This window comes from Amblyomma mixtum, chromosome 3 (assembly GCF_055824585.1).
Source record: "Amblyomma mixtum isolate Tamu chromosome 3, ASM5582458v1, whole genome shotgun sequence".
Classification (NCBI taxonomy): domain Eukaryota; kingdom Metazoa; phylum Arthropoda; class Arachnida; order Ixodida; family Ixodidae; genus Amblyomma; species Amblyomma mixtum.
Window position 1 is genome coordinate 140,197,308 of NC_143014.1, and position 8,200 is coordinate 140,205,507.

Consider the following 8,200-nt stretch of genomic DNA (forward strand, 5'->3'; position numbering starts at 1 on the left):
AGAATTTCGCTTTCATCGAAATTCAGCCGCCGCGGCCGGGATCGAACCCGCGTCTCTCGGGACAGCAGCCGAGCGCCGTAACCACTGAGCCACCGCGGCGGTCGTGAATAAATAGATCTAGTCAGAGACTGCATAGTTGCAAATTAGGCCCACGGAAATAAATATAAACGTGGACTTTTGCTTTCGCCGATCACTACGTATCACTCAGCCGATGGCAGAGCGGCAACCCGCCACGTGACCGGTTGAAAGGTTGGTCGACTCCTCCCTCCATTCCATGACTACGGCGCAGCGAACGGGACAAGCAGAAGGACACAGGGACACAGCGCCGTGTTGTGTCCCTGCCTATGTCCTTCTTCTTGTCCCGTTCGTTGCGCTGTATTCATGGAATATCGGAACCAACTCGCCCAACAACTTACCTTGTCGACTCCTCCCTCCGCCTGCGGGGAATTAAAAAAAAAGCAGGAGCCTGGACGTTAATAGCCACATTTCTTAAGTAAGGGGCAATACAGTAAAGAGAAACGCACTGAAATCGAGAGACAAACAACAGTCGCCATGAAAGCGTGCCGTACGCGCGCTCTTAAACAATTCTAGCTTGCAGAGGGCGTGCACACATCCACACTAAGCCGGAATCGCCGCGGCGCCCCCAGGCGGCGGCTCTGATCGATGAAGCTGGATCGAGACACCCTGACTGCCCTAATCCGGCGGTCCACGGCGAATCGGGGAAACCGACCGGCGACTCGGAGATGGGGAACGGCGACGAACAGATGGGCGGCTATCGAAGGAGTCAGGGCTTCGGGAGTCTAAGTACGGTTAAAGAGTTGGGGAGGGGCGTAGGCGTAGCCACAAAGGTCGGCATCATCAGCGGGGGGCAGAATGTGGTGGTAACAGTTAAATCGGTAGATACAGGACTCGGGATAGCTGCGGAATAACCTGCTCACGGACAAACTGTTTTATCTGGAAAATTAGCGAGCTATCCATTGTCGCGGCAGAAAGGTTGGAATATGCATCGGTTGCACAGATGGTCACTGAGTGAAAACTCACTGTCTTCGCAGCTATTCGTAGCTCTGGCGCAGATTCAAAATATCTCTGACTGAGGTAGGGCTCTTGACAACAAGGATTAAAAGCGTTGTCCTCGGAGCTTTTGAGGACATGTTTCATTTTTTTTTCACCCTCCGCCATAGACACGTGCCGACGAGCTTACAGAGGTCGATGGCATCTTCCATATAACTGGTGAAGGTTTCACCATTCTGCTGGGTGCGAAGGCGAATACGCGGCTCAGCGCGAAATAATGCGCACAGCATGGCGGCCGAAGATGCCGGTGACACTGGTCTTGAAGGCGGACCAAGTGGTGAAGTATGATTCTTGGTTCTTGTACCAGAGGTGTGCAACGCCGGTTAAGTAGAAGGTGACATTCGTGAGCTTCATGCAAACGTAGGAGGACTACCAGTCGTCCACGTAGTGATCGTCAGTGCTCCTGAGAGCTGACTGGCCGGGGCGCGTCTGATCGCATGGTTGTAAGGAGGGTCCCGATGAGCAGCTCTGCGCAGGATGCAATATCGCAACCACCACCAAGATAAAACGGGATTTATTTGTAAGAGAAGCTTGTTCGGGAAGGATGGGCAGATTGAATGCAAAATATTTTATTTATCGGTAAGAGCTTGGTGCTAAGAGGTCGCGTTAAATGGTCGAGAATACATAGCCCTCGAGGACTTGGTCAGGCCACTCCACCGCCAGAACTTGCGTTCTGGGGTCAGAGCTAGCCAGCATGGTATCCCACCGCTCTAGAGAAGGAACGGTAATTAGATCACCAGGAGGTGACTCTATTTTACAATCCCATAGAATATGATCGTGGTTGGCTCGAAGGCCGCAGTGTTTACAGTTCGGCTTGTATAGATTAGGAGCAGAGCAGGAAAACGCAGGTCCCGGCTCGAATAGTTCGCGCTCTCGTCTATGCGTTGACAATCCCGGTGCAGCTGCTGACCATTTTCTCTCAGCCACTATTTTACCGTCATTGAAGCTTTGTAAAGCAACCATATAGCTATACTGTAACAATTGCTTGGCACAGAAATGGAAGTGGCCACCATGGCACCAGCAGAAAGCAGTTTGTGACACAGCCGGTTGCACCCCTGTGGCTGCACTAGAGGAATTAGCCGCGGACTTGCAATTTCTCCTCTCCCGTTCCCACGGATTTACACTGCAACTAGTGACACCACGTGCTACAATGCTGTGGAAATGTGATGGGTGCCCATCCTGGGGAAAGTGACTCGTGTTGGATTCGGCTTATTCTAGATTGTAGTTTATAACAATCGAGTAAATTACTCATTGGCATCCACCCAAGCGCAGCCATACGACTACAAAGGAAAGCTATGCAGCTTCCAAAGAAACTTCGTAGTTAAAAAAAATCCGTCCTGGTCTGGCGTTCGAACCCGGGACCACCGCTTAACCGGAGAAGTCGCTCTATATATCAACTGAGCTAACCGGGATCGCTAGCAATTATAATGACGAAAGCGAATTGAACGTTACCTAGAAGTTTGAATAATTCGCCGTGCTAGCAGCCCGTGGTTAGAGCGGTTGGTACAGCAACTATTCCGGTGAAGCGGTGGTTCCGGTTGAAACCCCGGAGAAGGACAAAATTTTTTTAACTACGAAGTTTCTATGGAGGTTGTATATCTTTCCTCTGTAGCCGTATGGCTGCACCTGGGTGGATGACGATGAGCAATTTGCTTCCTGACTACAAATTTACTCCACCTTGGGGAATTCCCTTAAAACATTTGACCAGGTTGTAGTTTAGTTGCACAAACAAGACAAGGCGATGATCAGATAAGAGTTGGGACTGAAGAAAAATCAGCAACAAAAACTATTTGTAACTATAAAAAGAGAAATCTTTGACAGATAATAAGGCAGCCATTTTTATTCATTGTAGTATTAAATTCTAGAATTTTCACAACAGAATAGTTGGTTTGGTTTGGTTTATGGGGTTTAACTTCCCAAAGCGACTAAGGCTATGAGAAAGGCCGTAGTGGAGGGCTCCGGAAATTACGACCACCTGGGGTTCTTTAACGTGCACTGACATCGCACAGTACACAGGCCTCTATGATTTCTCCTCCAAAGAAACGCAACAGAATACTGAGTAAGGCGCTGTGCATGGGCAGTAAGGATTACAGGTAAATAAAGAGGAATTTGATTTGCATTTATTGCATTGCAGTTAGACAGTGATAAGTGGTTATTTGAAATTGGGTGGGTAATTATTTTATGCAGTGATATTTACTCCCGTTAGACCTCTCGTTTCGAAAACGCAAGGAAAGGCAAAATTTGTAATCTACTTAACAAAGGCGTGCTTGACAGATCCCTATTCGAGGATGTAAATATAGGTAGTGCCCCCTTCCACAGAGAAGCACCTGGATTAAGCTATATACGAAGAAGGCCAACAGGCACTGAAACGTGGCAGCAGAAGGGAATGCTTCTATTTTTATTTCTAAGCGTTTCTAAGAGTTTTTCTAAGCGTCTGGCTACGGATAAGAAGATTCCACTTGCGAATCATGGCATGCAGGCTCGTTTTTTTCCCCCACTTTTTTTCGGACACGCCAAGCAACTCTGCTACGTTCGAATTACCATTGCCTTTTGGTTTTTCGCCGCGATGGCTACACAACACGCATATATGCACAGAAGACGCAATCCAAAGAACATTTTAAATTTAGTCGGCGACTTCATTTCTTTTTTCTCGACAGCACACTACATGTTGATGTTTTCGAAACAAAAAAGAAGCCTATGCTTTTTCTGCCGTCTAAACATCCGAGAGGATAAACCAAGAAAGTTCTTGCGCCCCATCGGAAATGACGACATAACCATTCCAGGAACAATACCCACCGTACAGCGCTCCCTTGCCCCACAGTAATTTGTCATGAGCGACAACACAAGGCTCACTGTGTGCTCAATGAAGGCTGGACGAGTTGCGCACTCAGCGGCAAAAAAAAAAAATACAGACATAAGTTATTGGCATGCCTTTTTGGAGCCTTAGGAAGGCCCCCAGAAAGAATGAAGCAACTCGTCCCTACGTGAAAAAACAAAACAAAAAAACTTGCGCATAATCGAAAGGATGTTCCAAAAATTCAATGGAGCAGTCAGAGACGGCTTGCAGGTTTGGTGACAAGGCTTGATCACCCCAATAACAAGATGAGGTGCTATATACCCGGTTGCACCTCGCACGTGGCACTCCGAGTCACTGGATTACCAGGCAGGCCCTCCGTCTAGGGGTCTTCCGCTTCAGGAAGAAAGGAGTTATCGTCTCGCGCGCTTCCACACCTGACAGGGTCAACGCTCCCTCCACCACGAGGACCACAAAAATAGATGTGAGTTTCTAGCCCCCTTCCTCCTTGGGGACACGTTTTCTGCTTGCTACCGCAGCGGCGGCCTAGAGGTCTGAGAATACGCCTGGCATGCGGGAGGAGCGGGGTTCAATCCCCAGTGCCGCCGGGTGCTCACCGGTGACACAATGGCTACAAGCTTTCCCCTGGTCCGGTGCTCGGCTTGATTAGGTTTAAATTCTTGGGAAATTTGTCTTTGACCCCACCTTGAGTAGAAGAAAACACCTTGTGCCGTGGCGCTCTTTGGCCACAGATGCCCTGGTGCCATAAGAATCCATCATCATAATCATTCTGCTTGCTGTCGAATGTTCCAACAGGAACCCACAAGCCTCAAGAATTCAAAGGTGCAAAGTACATTCGGTACATTCGACGCATGTACCGTTCCGCAAGCTGCATCGCAAAAGGCTGCCACAAAATTTAAAAAAAATAGGCATTTAGAAGTAGGAAGATGGCTTTTACGCATAGTAATGAAATAATTGCTAATACTTAACTTTTTAGTGGACGCCGTTCAAGAAACGCGCGTTCTTGGAACGACGCTAATGGAGCAAAAGGTGAAATTTCTACTGACAGAAGGCTGCACAAGGCACTGGCAGCGCATGTAGCTCGCGAGCTGCGCGTTTCCGCTGCCGTTCTGGACGGTCAGGCTTCGCGCTTGGACGTCGCAGTGTTACCATTAATCTGTACTTGCATACACACGGGCATTATACCAGACACTACTGACTGCTTAAAGCTTCAAAACAGTAGATTTCTGGTAAACCGAGGAGAATGCGGAAAGCGAGCAACGCGCTCGCATATTTCGTCCGCGTTTGGTGTCCACGTCATTCTGTCTCGCCTTGATTGAAACAAAGCGCGGAAGCTCAGCACTCGAAGCAGGAAAAGAAGGAGAGTATTTTGGCGTGCAAAGTCAGCGAAAGGGTGTAGCGACACGGGAAACAGTTTGTAGCACACCGCATGCTACAGAACCGTGAAAGCAGTGCTGTAGGTGAAATCCAGTCACCGGACTCAGCCAGACTTAGCGCTGTTGTCCTTTTTCCTCCAAGTTTCAGTACTCCTCGTTACTGATTCTGCGTGCAGTATGCCAGATTATCTGCTTCGTCCAAGACTGGCGAGAAGCAGTTCTTTTTTCGGCAAAGCATGGGGCTAACAGACCTACTTCGAGACCGCGATGCAGTTCTTTCAAGCGCCACTGGTACACGAACGAAGGGGGCAGGGCGCCAACGCCGCATTTGTCCGCGTTTCCTACAGATGCTCGACGAAGCCAGGAAAGAATTGTCCGTCCTAGTGCGGTGTCGCGCGATACGCATGCAAATGTTGCTGGGAACGGATAAAGAAATATGAACCAGCTTAACCATGGGGAGCTAAGTTATTTTATTATGAGCCGTTCACCAGCATCCACTCTTGGCCCCCAAACAGTGCAGGAATGTATGGTAAGGCTCCGCCCTCCGAGATGATTACTCCTGCGAGCAGCTTCCTTAGCTCCTCGTCGCATCGCACGGCCAGCTGGACGTGACTAGGCGTGATCACAGTCTTGTCGTTGTCGCGCGCCGCGTTGCCGCCGAGCACCAGCAATTCTGCCGTGAGGTACTCCAGCACCGCGGCCATGTAGATGGCGACCCCGGCTCCCACGCGCTCCACGTAGTTCCCGTTGCGGAGCCGCCGGGAATTTCAATCCCGCACGGGCCGAGCCTTATCTGGTTTTGGGTGCCTTGGATGTCTCGGCCCCGGCTCCCCCGCTAGCCATGACGGTACTGCGGAGTGGTATGGAAGAAAACAGTCAACGGAGCACAGTGCAGCGGTGCTAGAACCCCGAAGCACAGTATAACATTAAGCACCAACAAAGCCTGTACATGTATCCAACGTAGCTATATACGCCATTCTCAGTCGATGCATTGCAGTCGAGGTGATGTGGAAGTATTCCCATTCGTTCTCTCCAATAGGATAAAAAAAGAACATACCGAAAGCAGGTGTTGGCCCATTCAAGCCGTTTTACCGGGCAAGTGAAACGATGAACGGCGCACGAGTTCCTTCATCGGCGGTAGAAAGCATGAACCATGACGGAACGGGGCGCAGTGCCGAAATTAAGTGTTATCTTACCACTTGGGCTCCTTATACTGGTCCGAGTCAGCGGGAGAAGTGCAACATCAGCTAAGGTACGGATCGCGTTCCATCAACGAATGCGCGTGCTCAGTCGCTGATGAGGAAGTGACGTGCTGGCAGGCTGCGTTCCCAGGTTAGCTGGCAGCATGATTTCCGCCAGGATATAATGATGAAAATGAAAACGTTTTAATTTGGACCGAACACTTTTTGGCCGATCTTCCTGTGTGGGCATGCGCCATTGTACGTGGTTAACACTAACAATTACAATATTTCCGCCAGTACATGACTCCTCAAACCCAGCGGGTGTGTCCTCTTCCTTCTCTTCTTTATCGCTATGGCTATATGTGTTCTTCCTCGCTTCTTTTCGGCATAGATGTGGGAGCCAGACCAAGCACCAGCCAATTAGACGCCGAGACTGCGTCAGAGGTCTGTGCGAGCGGCCTGCACCTTTGCTGCCTAGCGTTCGTTTTCCGCTCAGTTTCTGCTTTCAGTGTTAAGGAAACGGTCGTACAAGGATTTAATTTGTATGCTCTTTCCTCCGCTCCCGTACTGCTCTGTTTTTGGCTTTCTAGGACAAGGCGTACTCAAGGGATTACCTAAAATGCTATAAGCTACACTATAAGCTACACTCCGAGACATTACCTGTTAAAACACGGTTTGGGGAGACGAGTATTTTTTTGTATACAGTACATTGCTTCCTCTGTGAACCTTCCGAAAGATTAAGCATTGTTTCATATACTGGAAACATGCAATGCTCTTTTGGAATATTATGCCACGGATGTTGAATAAAATTCAATTTGACTCCACTGTGTGTGCGATATCTCACTGCAGTGCCATTTTTTTGCCTCTGGAAAACACGCATGCTGGGCCGACATTGTTAATATGTTATTTGTGCAAAAGAATAGCCTCTCTTCGGAAGAATAATTGTTCATCGAAGAGAAGTGTATGCCCAGACCGAGTACGAACCCAAATGGCGCTCACCTTTAGTGCTGTGCTGTTCATTGCCCTATTCTAGTTCTTTGTAGCTTAGTGTGGTGTGTTATGCATCCTGTTGATTTGCCACTGTTTTCCTAATGTTTGCACATAGTTCTTCTGCAAAAAACATTGCATGACTGTAATGAATACAACGTTGAAGTGAAGCTGATCTGCTCACGACGCCGCTGGTTCGAGACCCACTCTCGGCGTGCAGTGTTTTGCATACTTGGCCATAAAGCCTGGAGGCAGGTTGCCCGCAACCAGGTGGGCATGTTGCCACCTGACCGCCGTAGCAGGCGGGCCACCTGCCAGAGGCTGGGGCCGACAAACATCGGGGAAATCTGAGATTTAGGGTCTTATGGACTAAACAGCATTGTTTATATTTTTATTCATGTCAGTAAATGCAACATAGGCTATAGCAGACTCGCCAAAACAGCAGAATAACCGCCGAGTAACTTTTTTTTCCCGCCCACACCATGACCCTGTTTCATCCGTGTCGCTGCTATAACTGAATGAAAGGCCAGACACGGGGTCTCTATGTACTGTCCCGAGACGAGCCCGGGCCAACAACTTCCAGGGCAGGGGTTTTCGGGCAAGCCCGAGCCCGTGATGTGAGCACCTGTGAGTTGGTTTACGGCCAGGCTGTTTGAATGTAGCCGCTTAATATTTTTCAGACAGGGTCTTGCTTCTGTTCTCGTGCCAGACGTTGCATATGGACGTCTTGGGCAAGCACATGATGAATGAGTACTTTTTCGAATTCTGAA

General features: G+C 49.1%; 1 pseudogene; it reads right to left on the reverse strand.

Annotated features, from left to right (window-relative positions):
• Positions 1-5,735: 5,735 nt before the first annotated feature.
• Positions 5,736-6,105, reverse strand: LOC149352165 (histone H2A-like; annotated as a pseudogene).
• Between the last annotated feature and the right edge of the window lie 2,095 nt (positions 6,106-8,200).